The sequence below is a fragment of the Camelus bactrianus genome, chromosome 6 (assembly GCF_048773025.1).
Source record: "Camelus bactrianus isolate YW-2024 breed Bactrian camel chromosome 6, ASM4877302v1, whole genome shotgun sequence".
Taxonomy (NCBI): Eukaryota; Metazoa; Chordata; class Mammalia; order Artiodactyla; family Camelidae; genus Camelus; species Camelus bactrianus.
Window position 1 is genome coordinate 98,142,572 of NC_133544.1, and position 14,127 is coordinate 98,156,698.

The 14,127-nt window shown below is 43.9% G+C and overlaps 1 protein-coding gene across 7 annotated transcripts in view; it reads left to right on the forward strand.

Moving 5' to 3' along the window:
• Positions 1–14,127, forward strand: part of LOC141578001 (uncharacterized) — a 147,862-nt gene that overhangs the window by 93,381 nt on the left and 40,354 nt on the right. The gene's annotated exons all lie outside the window — the stretch shown is intronic.

Sequence of the window (14,127 nt, forward strand, 5' to 3'; positions counted from 1 at the left end):
TCCCTGGCCTCACACACTCACGTAAATTCTTGTACGTGCTGTCAAAGTCATTTTTGTTCTTGTGTGTTTCTAATTTTCTCTTGTTTCTCTTTTCATTTTTCTTTATTCCTTTTTCTCTTGTACTGCCCTGTGAGCATGTTGTTGCGTCTGAAAATGTGGCTGTGCACACCCTGCATTGGAAATAGCTAGATCGCCCTCCGTGCTGTCTCCATCGCTTTAAAAACCAAAAACTTAACAGCTGCCTTAATCCATGTATTATCCTTGTCATCTTTTTATTTTCTAATTTTTTTTAGCACATCACCCACTGGTGTTTGATACCTCTTAAAATCCTTGCTTTAAGGAACCAGTTTGGTCCTCCTTATATTTGGTGACAAATGCGCCCTTATTAAATTTGTTTGATTGTTTTGAAGAAGTGAGATGCGAATTCATTTAGGCGGCTGCTGAGGGATGTTTTTCATGGAGTATTTAAACTTGTAAAGTCATATTCTGCAGCACCTTGCTACATTACTTCTTTTACACAAACGTGCTTGGCACTCGGTTACTGGCTGTCGCTGTGTGACGCGCGTGACAGCGCTTCCTGGCCGGCGGTCACTGGTGAGGGAGTGGCAGGCTCGGGGGTGAGCAGCTGTTGGAGGAAGCAGTCACCGTTTTGTTATTTAATTTTTTTTTTTTTTGCATTTTACTTCCCGTGCCATTTACTTTACATTGCCTTCATAAAGGGGCAGAAGTGGGTCTAAATTCCATGCCACTCTTTTGTTCCCTTTACGAGGCTGGTTTATCTGAGTATCAGGACAACATGCCCTTCTCCTAAGTAGCTGGCTCACCTGGATCTGGTGGACATAGGGACTGCTAAAGGGAACCGTAGCTTCCACACTGCTCCAGCCAGTGGGCATTCAGAGCCGGGTCTGTGGTTTGCCTCAGCAGCCGTGCAGGCCTCCCTGCACCGGCCTTTACATTTAACCCATGTTGGCAGTAAATAGCTGACTCCGTGTCTGTTGCAGCTGACGTCCACCACTTTCGGCCTTGTCGTTAGTTTGCGGTAGTGAGTCTCCAACACCCCAGTCAACTGTGAAGGAACATGCTTTGGCCGACGTAAGACCTTGGATTCTCACCACCACTATGGTTCATCTCACCTGGTGAAAGTGTTTGGCTACCACCATCATGCTGAACATGAGGCCTTGTTTCTCCTTTCATGATCTGGTCCAAATGTGGACACTTCAGTTTTCACTGAATTTGTCTCGCTTCAGACAGGAGAGAATATCTGAAGGAGTCCATCTCATTGTGGGTGGGGAACAGATCAGAAGTAAATGTCGCAAGTAGAAGGAGTCTAGTCTGTCCAGGTTGGCAAATGCAGGGTGGGATCTGTGATGGCCGGGCTATGCACTGTACACAGGCCTTTCCCGTGGCTCCCGAGAGCCCAGGGGTCGGAGTGAGAACAGCCTGGCCTGGGTTCCTCCATCCTCGTCTGCTTACTGACAACTGTGTCTGCTAATTAGGAGCTCCCCCACACCTCGGGCCCTTCAAATCTCAGACCACGGGAGAAACTTGAGTCCCTTCTCCTGGGCCTCCTTTGTGAGAATACAGTGCCTTCTGAGGTGACGAGTGGCAGGAGATGCCTCCCCCTCCAGGGAGCACCCTTTGGAGGACTGTGACTCAGTGCACCATGCTCTGAGCTTGTGGGGTTCCGGCCGTGGTCCCTGCAGAACCAGACTTGAGATGGGCTTAGTGACGGATATAACAGGACTGATTCCAGGGCAGGGCTTGGGGGAGGGAACAGTGGAAATTGAATGTGACCTCAAACACATAGGTGGGTGCTGGGGCTGTTACTAAAATGGGGTGTCTGGGAGGTACCTGCCAGGAATCGAATTCCAGAGTAAATGGCGGACATGAGACATTTTTAAGATGCCATTTGTCATCCAAGTTAGGACTTCAAAGAGGCACTCGGGTCTATGGCCCTGGGGCTCAGGTGAAGGAGCCAGACTAGAGATACACGTTGGGAGTAGTCATTCTTAACTGGTGTTCACAGACGCGCATGTGAATTAGATCATCTTGAGAGTTGCAGACTGAGGATGAGGGGGGGCAGGGCTGTGCCTGGTTTGGAGGAAGCCCAGACCATGTAGCTTTCGTGTGTCAGACTGCGGCGTTTGCGATTTTCAGACTAATGCCGTTTATCCTTAAGGGGCCGGGGGTTGGGCAGGGCCAGCCTGGAAGAAATCTGAAAGGAGGGTCGTGGCCACGTGTGTGTCTTGTGAAGATGCAGATTCTGCCGCGTCCGGGAGTGTAGACTTCTAAGAAGCTGGAGTTGGAGTGGGGAGAAAGTAGTCACACTCACCTGTGAGGGAGGGAGGGCGTCCTTGGGAGTCGCCACCCTACTGGACTCGCTTTCCAATGAACAGAATGCAATCAGACTGGATCTGAGGTGAAAAAAGATGGGCACTGGGAGGGGATCCAACCTGGAGAATGGTGCATGCAAAGTTCTGGAATAGTCTCCCTGAAAATTTGAGTTAAAAATACCCAGACTCTTAAGAACATTGACAGTGACTGGGGAGGAGGCAGTTGTTTTTCTGGCCTCCTAAGGGTAATTCATGTATTCAGGGATACACAGAAGATTCGGGCAGTCTTTTCCAGGGGTTTGATCCTTACCAGGGGGAACAGTGCAAGTTTAAAGGGGGCGAAGGGCAGCAGAGGGAAGCTAGTCAGTCCCCGTGTCAAGTACCAGTCGGCAGCCCTACATGAGTGTTGCATTCTCATCCATGCCTCCCAGGTGGGCGATGGCAGCTCCCTTTTGCGGATGGGGAAGCCTTCTCAGAGGGGTTAAGGAATTGGTCCGTTTAGCGGCTATTAAATGCTGTAGCAGGATTCAAGCAGGGCCTTGTCAGACTTCAAGGGCATGTTCTATCTACTAATTCCGGTACCTCTCTTTTGTACCTGGATTGGTGAATTGGGTCAGTTTTGGAGCCTTTCACAAAAAATACGATTTAAGTGTCTCAGGACAGTTTCACAAAGCTCAGTGTTCTTTGATGGTTCAGAAGCACCGCAGTGCTTTTCGCCCCACAGAGGTAAGGTCTTACTCCTTGCCGATGACGTGGTTGCAAATGACGTACAGGTGCAAAACCAGACTTAGGAACTTCTGAAGGGAAACTCTCCAGTTCTCCCTTGATCGGCTTTCTTCCACGGGATGTAACTGCTGCAGCCTAGGCCTGAGCTTTCCATATGGAGTGAGGTTTTGATAACCAAAGTTAGCATAAAACGGTCAGATGAAGAAAATCGACGTTGACAATTTATTTTTGGGTTACATTAGTGAAGATATTCTATCAGTTAATGACCCATATATCGAATGAAATTGAGTACAGAACATTGCAATTCTTACTTTCTATTTAGAGTTCTCTTACAGAGTAAGGTTGCCTGCTTTGGAACATCAGCTCCACCACCACGGCACCTAGCAGTGTGTTGGTGTGATTGCATTTACGCAGTGAATGTAATCTGGGCTTCCTCAGCCCCAAACACTCCAGTGCAGAATCACGGGCTATAGCCATCTCTTAGTCATGCAAATACTTCTAAAATTATATGATGCCTGAAAAGAAAGAAGAGGGAGACAGTGATTGCCTTTATCAAAGTTCCTTTCTATTCTAACTGCAAACTGTTGTTGAACAGCTCTGGTTTCCTTTGGATATGAATATATACATTTCTTTGCATGTAATCTGGGTTTTGGACAAGAACACCAAGCTCTTGCTGTCCACAAGCCACAAAATTATTAGCCAAATTGCACAGGTGTGAAATAGTTTATACTTTTTTCTGAGAAAGAATCCTTGAATTTGGGACTTGGGCTGTGATTTTTGCTTTTTGCTTCCCCCACCCCTCTTGTAATCTCTCACTCCTTCTCAAGTGGCCCCCAAGAGTTCGTGGTTTCAAAGGTGTGGGCAAACACCCAGTTGGTCACCATGTACTGTTGCTATAGATGGAGCCCTGCCAAGACCTAAAGGACATTATCAGAGAGGACTTCCTGGAAGAAATGGGCTCTACATTCAATCGTGAGGACAGAGTAAGTGTCAGCCAGGAGAAGGAGTCAAGACTGTGGCTCAGGTAGCAGGTGCAGCCCGGGCAGAGGCCTGGAGGCTTATGGGGTGGGGACATGGGGAGAGTGTCCTGTGTGGTCCAGGGTGGAGTGTTCCCCTGCTTGGGAGGACCCTGGAGAGAGCCTGGGGTGAAGGGCTTTGGAAGACGTTGGGTTTTATTTGAACAGACACTGGAGGCAGTGAAGGGTGTCAGCAGGATGTGACCCTCAGGAAAGGTACTTCTGGTTTTGCTTCTGATATTCTACAGACAGAAGTGTCGGGACTGGCGAGAGCAGGTCTGTCTGTCCCTTTGAGACCCACCCCGTCATTCATTTATTCATAACACGTGCACTTCTTTGTGTCTAGGGGAGAGTGGGTGGACCCACATTATTAAGCAAAATGTATTTGCTTCTTGTGAGCTTAGCAGTGTCAGAAGTTGACTTAGCCTAGAATGTTCTAGGAATAGAGGAACAAGTTGCGGAGGTTGGAGGGAGGGAAGTCTTCCTTGGGAAACAATCAAAATGAGCCTGGATGCATGTGGGAAGTAGGAGCAGGACAGGGGGTCCCTTAGGTCACTGGGGACCTGGGAACTGGGGTGAGGCTGTGTGAGCAGTGTCGGGGGCGGGGCTAGAATTCCACCAGGGAGCCTCTGAAGGGTTTGAAGTGGGGTGATGTAATCAACTTTGTGATTTGGGAAGGCTGCCATTGCTCTGTGTGTGTGTGTGTGTTTGTGTGTAGCGGGGAAGTGGGGGAGGGTGCCACCAACTGGGGGGCCACTAGAAGACCATTCACAGGCTGGGAGAGGGGCGTCAGGGCTGCTTGGGGACGGCAGGGGCAGTGTGGATGCCGGATTTCCTTATGGGGAGGGCTTGTTATCGGGGTCGCCCGAGAGGCGACTTTTGGCTGGAAGAAAAGAAATGGAGGCTGCCAGGTGAACTTTCCTCTTCTCTCCTTCCCTGCCTTGTGTGATGATCTTAGCTCAGCCAACTTTTGGAACAGAAGAGCTAAGTTCCAGGGTAGCCCAGGACTTTGTTGAGCTGGTTCGAGTGAGATCTGATAGGATTTAGATTTCTGTTCAGATCTGCATGTTCACTTAGCTAGAAACCTCCCGTCATTTCGATTTCCATGGGGTATTTATTCTTGATAAAGATTGCTTTCTTGGTGAGAGGAAATTTAATACAGCTGTTGTCTTTCTCAAAAAAAAATCATATCTTTAAAGAAATTTAATATTCCAAAGAATAGCAAAATTTAAAAATGATAAAGTAAGGCTTTGGTGTAGTTTCTTTGGTTTCTGAGCTAATGTGGAGTTAGAGCCTTTGCATTACTTAATAGCACATCCTTAGTGAGCTGTTAGTGAGCACCCCAGGCCCCACCTCTCAAAACACCATTAAAGTTTGCTCTGAAATAGTGAGGTCATAAAGGTCTTGTTTGCAGAATTCAAACAGTTTGTTTATATTATGCAACATAGCTCCATTTATAAAATAATAATAGGTTCAAAATTAATTAAGTGGAATATAATTGATTTTTTTAAAGCTGAAACATAAACTTTCTTGTGCTAATGTTGCAACTGGAAATTTTGAAAAGAAAAATCCTACTGTAATATCGTCTAAGTGGAATACATATATGACTTCCACATTTGAAAAGTAACGGCGCAGTGGTTTTAGAATTCAGGAGCATTCCAACTCAGATACTGGCATTGATGGTTGCTGGTTTTCAATGGAACAGCCTAAATTTGCCTTCTTAGCATTTTTTTTTTCTTTGCAGTGAGAGGGCTGAGTAGTGCTTTGCCAGCATGAGTTTGGGGGAATTTGAGGGCAGATGTCATGTAGCAGCAGTGAGATATTTCCATGTGTTTAATTTTCCGGACATCACCAGGGCACATGTGGGGTTTGTGCATGCAGGCTGGGATGCTGCAGGACTCCCTAATCCATCACCGTTATGTCTTGGAGCTGCTCCGGTTAGTGAATAATTTTCTGTGACTTGGAGGTAAAGTGGTCTGATGCAGATGATCAGATATATACTTAAAGGGCTATTACTTGAAATAAGAGAAACCTAGAAACATGGATCTAACAATACAGGATGAGGGAGGAGAATAGGCTGAGCTGCGTGCAGTGGGGAGTCTTCTCAGGTGACTCCCACGCCGTGATTCCTGCCAATATCCGCCCCAGCACTGCACGGTTGTCCTGCCGAAGCAAGCATGCACTTTGCTCAGAAACGCACTGAATTTCCTTGCGACTCTGTATGTTGGCTTTTTTTTTTGAAAGCACATCTTGCCCTTTGCTTAAATTCCATCACTGCAAGTCGCCTCTTACTCTCATCCTTCTGGACCTCGTCCATACATAGATGCTGAATGGATGAACAGAATGTAGAATCTCCATTTAGTGAAACATTATTCAGACGTAAGAGTGAATAAAAAAGAAAAAGAGGAAAATGAAAAAGGCCACCTCTTCTGGGAAGTCCACTCTGAATGCTCAACCCACACTTTTCCCTTTGAAACACAATCACTTATGCTCCACTCTACTCTTTTTGATAGTAATTACAACCCTCTAATAAACTTTAATGTTTTCAAAAAAAAAAGAGATGCTGATACCAGTTCAACAGGGACGAGCCTTGACAACAGCATGTTAAGTGAAAGGAAGCAGACACACACGGCCACATATTGTTGACTTCAGTGATCTGAAATGCCCAGAATAGGCACATGCAGAGGCGGAGAGCAGGTGATGTTTGCAAAGGGCGAGGTGGAGGGGGTTAGGGAGTGACTGCTAGTGACAGGGGGATTCTTTTGGGGTGATGAAGTGTTCTGGAAATAGATGGTGATGAGGGCTGCACAACCGTGAGTGTGCAGAAGACTGCTGAGCTCTGTCTCTGGGAGTGCCTGTGGTTGGGGGCGGCTTTATTTTCTTCTCACCCTGCACTCTGAAGAGACATCTTGTGCAGTGGCCTTTCTACTAGTGTGAGTGGTGAGAATCAGAGACTTTGCAGAGTCTTGTTTCTTTTCCCCCTCCTGCTGAGTGTAGGCAAAATAAGTTTAAGCCTGAGAAAGTGCTCCATCTGCAGAAATGTATTTCAGTTTTGCATGGTGTAAAAATCTTGAGAGCTTTTTAATTGTTGAGGACAGTCTGTGGGGGGAAATAGCCCGTGAAGCCTTGGGGAGACCTGGAAAAGCCGCGCTTCCCTCCCTGATACAGGTGGAGTATACACCACAGTTCAGGCAGTGAAGGGCCCAGACCCGTGAGCGGAGTTGACAATCGTGAATATTTACGTGTATCCGCTGCTTCATCTTGGATATTAATTTCAAGCTGAGTCAGTTTGTGGCGGCAGCCTCATCCTACATCAGGAATTTATAGTATCTGCTCTTTGAGGTGAAGACCTGACAGAGTTTATTATTTAACAGTCTCCCTTGAATTGATATCTCAGATTCCTTTTTCAAAAGCAAAACAGCAGAAATACAGACGTCCTTTAATGCCAATATGACCTGGAAAGGGTTTAGTCTCTGTGCCTCAGTGGCCTTATCTGCGGTTGGGGATGATGATAACAGTGTTTCCCTCAGAGGGGCTGGTGAGGGGAGAGTGAGGAGCACAAAGGGAGGACTTACAGGAGATGCTCATGAATGACTGAATTTAGTGCTCTCAGCCTGGTGAGGCCTCAGGGGCAGAGATGTCAGAACAGAGCTTTCCTAGCCAGAGCTAGATCCGTGTTGGCAGCTGTTGTGATAAGTATCACAACTGTGGGTTATCAGGTAGTTTTAAGACTTGGTAATATGAATTCATGAATAATGTTAGAAGACTAGACATCTCAGATTCAGTTTACATAGTTCTCAAGATTTCCTCTGAGAAATGGATGGATTTTTCCCCATCTTAAATCTGAGATGAGTCTCTAAAAAATTTCTGTATTCCTCCATTTTTTGCTTTAATTCTCCATTTTTTAAAAAAAACTTTTTAAATTGAGTTAGTGGGGACTGAACTGAGGGCCTCATGCATGCTAAGCACATACTCTCCCAAAAGAGGTATAATCTCCCCCCTGATTTTTTTTAAAATTTACTATCTTAGTATTCAGAGGTTAGAGGCCTCTAATTCTTTTTCTGGAGACTTGTCCATGAACCTGTAAATCTATTATTAATGGACAAAACATGGTTTATTAAATAAAATGAATAGAATATTCTGCAATCCATCCAAAAGGAAATGTTCATTGGCTTAAAATGTTTCTCCTTTAATGTGATTTCTCCTTTTTGGTCTAGCTCAATTTATTATCAGACATCCTCATCATCATAATGACCAAACTCTCTCTGAGTTTACACCTACCTAAGGCTAAAATACTTTCCTCATGTTTTACTTCATAGCAGGTGTTTGACGGTAGGTATCAGTGTCTCCTTTTTGCAGCTGAGGGATTGAGAGATGGAGCAGCTTGTCCCAAATCACACGCAGCTGGCGGTGGCTAGCTCGGTGCTGGAATCCAGGCTGCACAGGATGCATTCTTAATTGCTCCTCTAATCAGCCTCCCGTTGAGTGGTTACCCGAACTCCTGTGACCCCATAAATGGTCGATTTTAGTGATCTCAGCCTGATGAGGCCTTCAAAGGGGAGACACCAGTGAGAATATGAGACAGAGTGGCATAAATTAAAATTGTACATTTTCACAGTTGTTTAATTCTCAGGTAGTGGCATAAAAAGTTAATTTTTATGTATTTTAGTGCTCTGTAAGCACTAAAAACAAAACATTAAAAATAATTATAGTGCAAATGAGAAGGGGGCTTTGAAAGTCCAACCACTGCTGATGATGTTACTTGTTTTTCTCTAGTGGCCCTTATTGACAGAAAAACTTACAAAGACTCAATTGGTTTTATGTAGTCTTAATATGGAAGAAAAGATTGTAAGGGAATATTTTAAGAAAATCTTTATTCTTTACTTTCCTGATAATGTATATATAAGTTGTTTTCATGGCTTAAGTACATTTCCTCATTTGTGAAATTTGAGTAATATCGTTTAACTTGTCTGACTGTGAGAGTTAGTAGCCTTGTATACAAAGAACCCAAGAGGTGCTTAGTAAAAATGTGCTGTCGCAATGACAGATATTTTAGAAGGATCAACTCTGAATACTAAAGAGGGTGGCTTATTACTGTTGCATATTTAATATGTATATATATGATATATATGAATATGGCTTAAAGTAACAAGGATTCATTTATTTTTTAGTGCACTATGAAGTTTTAATGAAATCTGTATCATTCTAGTGAGACAGGGACTAGTTAAATTGCCTTAAGCAGACGACCTTGAAGATTATTTACACAGAATGTGTATTGTTAGAACTCAGATGTCATGTTGCCGTGTAACCATCCACTCAGACATTTAAATTCGTTGGATTCTGACATCCACATTGATAATTTTCAGGGAATAAGTTTCTCTCTTTTGTGATTAAAGAAAATTTTGATCTTTTTTCCTGCACTCTTAACAGGTTTAAATGATCAAAACACTGATTTGACATGTAACTTTTTTAATAGAGACAATAAAGCTCATGCTGTTTTATTATGTAAATAAATGTTTTTGTATTTCAACAAACGTATGATTTCCTGGATTTTGAGAAGTATGTTGCAAGATACTTAGATAACCTACTTTCGGAAAAATACAGGCGCGACTTTTATGAATATAGGCCTACTACAGATCTGTTCGTTTTTGCTACAGTGCAAGACATGAGGCCTAGGAGAGATTTGCTGCCGATTGCAAGGAGGACAGATCCCATGTCTCAGTCTCCCCTCCTGTAAAATGAAGTGGCTGGACTGGATTCTTTCCTCTTCTAAGATGAGTTTCCATGAGCCTGTGTCTTTTGTTTATATTCAGGAGTATTAGCAATATCAGATTAAATACTGAGTTACCCTCGCTTCCCCCGAAGCAAAGTGCATTATGTGCTACAGAAGCTTTAAGTTATCTGATTCTCGTTTCTGATCCTACAGGCAATTTTTGTGTTGCATGCTTCCTGGCAACCTGGAAGGTCTTTTTAGCCATAGGTGGCGCTTGTTGCACCTTCTTACCGTCTTAATATTCCTCTTTGTTAAAGAAGGCTTAAACAAAGTTATTTTGTTTTGATTTCTTTGCTTGATGCTTCAGAATAGCACAATGTCCATTATGTCTTTCTACCTGGAAAAATTTTTCTGCTTATATTTTAGTTTTACTCTGTCATCTCGCTGTGAACATCTCAGACTTGCTGTGTAAACAATGGCAAAATCGGACTTTTCTTCCAGTGTTAGAAAACAGTGAGCCGGGAATTTATAAAACAGCTAGTAGCGGCCTCTGGAGCACCTTAAAGCTGAAAAGTGTACTAAGTTCCCTGAGTATTGACCCCACTGCTGTGTGTTAATTGGTGGTAGGGGATTTGGTACATATAGGAAGGGGTGTAGTTCTTTGACTTGGGTTTGCGTTCACGCGCTGCCACTGAGCCATGTGAGCCTGAGTCTGTTCGCTCTGAGTTTTTCCCTCGTCTGTGAGATTGGGACGTTGGTATCTGCTTTGTAGAATTGTGAGAATTAGAAATTATGTAAAGTGTTTACCACAGTGGGTATGTCAAGAGGGCTCATAATCTTTAGCTGCTGTTTGGTGTGAAGCCATCATTTTATAGTCTTTGGCAATTACTAAGAAACAGGAAAACAAGAAAAGCTGGTTTTATGATGAAAGATATTTGAGGAGGTTCGATAGTTCCTATACCCATAATTAAGCATCAGCAGAGTCAGAACTGTTACACAGTCACCCTGAACCAACGTTAAGCCACAGAATTTTTTGTTACTTCATATATGTTGGGGCCTAAGGGGATCCAATACTTATATGCATGTTGTCTCCAGCAGCCAACTGAGAGATGACACAAAAGATTAGGCAGGCCATAAATGTCTTCGTTGTTACTGATGAAGCCACGTTCTCCATGAACTTCAGGGCTGTGGGAAAATGTGTGTCATGATACTGTGTCCCAGAATTAGAGACTCACCCTGTCCCAGGTAGCTCTGGGCCACAGCGAGCCTTCCCTTGAGAGGACCTGCCCCTTCATGCACAGGGCTGTTCTGACATGGAGCTGAGAATCCCAGGTGCTTCCCAATGGTGACCAACACTGGAGGGAAAGGTAGGGTTTCACATTCCCTGCTTGTCTCCCTGGACTCACACCTCACCCTGTTAGTGTGACGAGGGCTAGCTGTGATCGAGCGGCTAGGGGTATGAAGGAAGAAGTACTCTCCATGGCCCAGAGGAGTGGGGAGGAGGCATCCCCTCCCTAGTTTAAACAGGTGGTGTGATGGAATGGGAGGGTGCTCCCCAAGAATTTATAAAAGGAGAAATAAGGATTTTCTTTGGGACTTACACTAGCCAGGAAACACATAATATTATTAGAAGGGAGACTTGTAAATCACTTTTATATTAAGTTGACATTTGTTGAACACCAAAAATGTGCTACATTCTTTTCTGAGCATTTTACAGAAATGAGTCTTTCAATCTTCTCAACAAGCGAGTAAGGAAGGTTTGATTGTTATCCCAGTTTTACAGTGTGGAAATTTCGGCACGGAGAGGGTAAGTAAGTTGGCCAAGGTCACAGAGCTAGTAAGTGGCAGAGCTGGTATTTAAACCCTGGCTGTCTGGTTTTGAGGCTCCCAGAGATGGACTTTGGGTGTTTAGAGGTATCTGCATCCCTGAATCTTTGTACCACTTTGCATCAGTTAGCCCAGAAAGGACAGGGAAAGGAGAGTTACACAGGTGCTCACTGTCATATCTCGGCCACTGTCCACAATGTGTGCACTGTGATTAGCGTTAATTATTTTCTAGGCAGTAGATCTGTTCGTATAACAGAAATTTAGTCCATTGAGTTAATCTACAAACCCTTCCTTCTCTGCTTCTGTCCATGGTTGCCATGTGACTGCCTGCCTGTGATTGGGCTGTGGAGGAGAAAATGTACTCATGGTTGAACTCTGATATTTCAGTCTGGTTTATAGTTTCACTTCTTCTGTTACATTAATAAGTTTCTGGTTTTCTTGCATCAGTGTGTCATGAGCTTGGTTAATGTGAAAACAGTCCATGGGAGCCCAGGGATGCTAACGGTATAATTTCTGAGCACACTGTCGCAATTCTACCCGTGCAGACCTGGCTGGAGGATGTCCGCCTTCCTCACTGATTTCTCCAAACAGCAGGGTCCTCTCCCAACCCCGGATATGAGGCTGGGAGCTCTATGAGTTGGCCAGTCGGTGGCCGAGTCCACCAATCAGAAAATGATGAAGTACCTGTAAGTGGGTTTAATAGAAGAAAAGGGCTTCCAGGTAGTCCGATGGTCTGTTCGAGTCCATTTGGTGAGAAGCTGTCCACTGTCTGTGGTGAGCTGCTGCTTTGCTGTTGAAAAGTCTGGATTAGATGAAGGGATTTAAAGAAGGAGAAAGGAGTGATTTCAGGTGGTACGTCCACAGTGGTGAGAAGTGATGGATGACCGCCTGTGTGAGACATAGACAGAGTCTTACAAACTTCATAAAACAGCTTTAAAAGCTCTGCCATCTGAGTGCACTTCATATGGGGTCCAGTTCATCTCTGGTCGTGCTGAGAGGGCAAATAATTGATGATGGCGGAAAGGACACGGAGGCATCAAAAAGTCTCAGTCATGTTCCCTGTTTAAAGGATGTGGCACAATGTAATATATTTGAGCTGGTTTTTCACTGAACAACCTTTAGTGTTTTCTGGGACTCCCCAGTGCCCCAAGGCTCCATGCAGCTGGGTGTCCCCTCAGAGCAGCTCTGTCAGCGCTTGCCCTGGGCTGACGTTGTGTCGCGGGGAGCAGGACGGTCAGCGTCCACAGCTCCTCCGAGATCCGTCTCCTCATCCGCAGTGCCAGGTTGCTCATCCGTGTCTACTTAGTAGGTTTGCTGAGAATCACACGTGATGGTTTTCAGGTGTGATTTGTGATTCTCTCTGTGATTGGCATATAGTCAGTGTTTGATAGAAACCCTTGTTTTTTTAGTATAATTGTAGCAGCTAGATTGCAGTGGTTTGTAGTCTGTATTTTTTTATAACTTTATTCTTATTTTTAAATATGCACTTATTTTTATTTATTTTTTTGGAGGTACTGGGGATTGAAGCCAGGACATTGTGCATGCTAAGTAGGTGCTCTACAACTGAGTAATACACACCCTCCTTGTCTGCACTTGAAAATAAATATTGCAATACCCAAAAAAATGTTAAACACCATCATGGGACCTAGTCTCTGTATAGACAATTGAACACGTATGCTATTTCAATAAGAATAAATGTTGTTGAGACATACATTTCTGAATCTGTTAATGTGCTTAAAAACGATCATAGGTAGTGATAAACACGAGTCTTTGATCCAGTACTTCTTAGGGTCTGTTTTGCCATCAATGGAAATTACATTCTACAGAGAAGGCTAATTGGGTCTGTTTGATATTTGGATGGTTTAGCAGATGATCAAGGCTTTCAAAAGCTGACAGAATTGTATTTTAAACTAACTACAAAGTTATCTTCTAGAAGTTGGAATTCCTAAGCTTGTGAAGTGTCCAGTAGTCCAGGGAGTATGTGTCTGTGTCTGTGTGAACGTTTATGTGTGTGATTTCAGGAAGGTAGAAATAAGTTCCATATGGACTTCTGATACCTTTCTCCTCCAGTTCAAGATGTAGGCATATATTTACACAAATAAATTGATATTCTTTTGTCATTTGGCATATTGGGAATAAGAGGTTGTCATATTTGTTTCAGAAGGGTTGGGGAGCATGAGCTTAGAAAACGGGAAGAGAAAGAGGCCGGGAGGCACTTCACACTCTGTGCAGGATTTGAGGAACAGTAGCTTTTCTTTTTTCTTCTAAAGCAAACTGGCGCTGAATTGTAACATACTATTACTCAGAATTGCTTTTCTGATCAGATACAAGTGCCTCAGAATTTTGAAGGCAACATGAATGGTGAAATGTGTTTTAGCAGTTATCTTTAAAAGTAGTTTTATTTTTCAAGTAAAAGGCTATAGCCTGTTCTTTCTTCCAGCGGTACAAGACATGCTCATTAATCTATGTACATGATCTGTGTGCTTAGATTCTTTGGGTTTTTTTTTTTTTT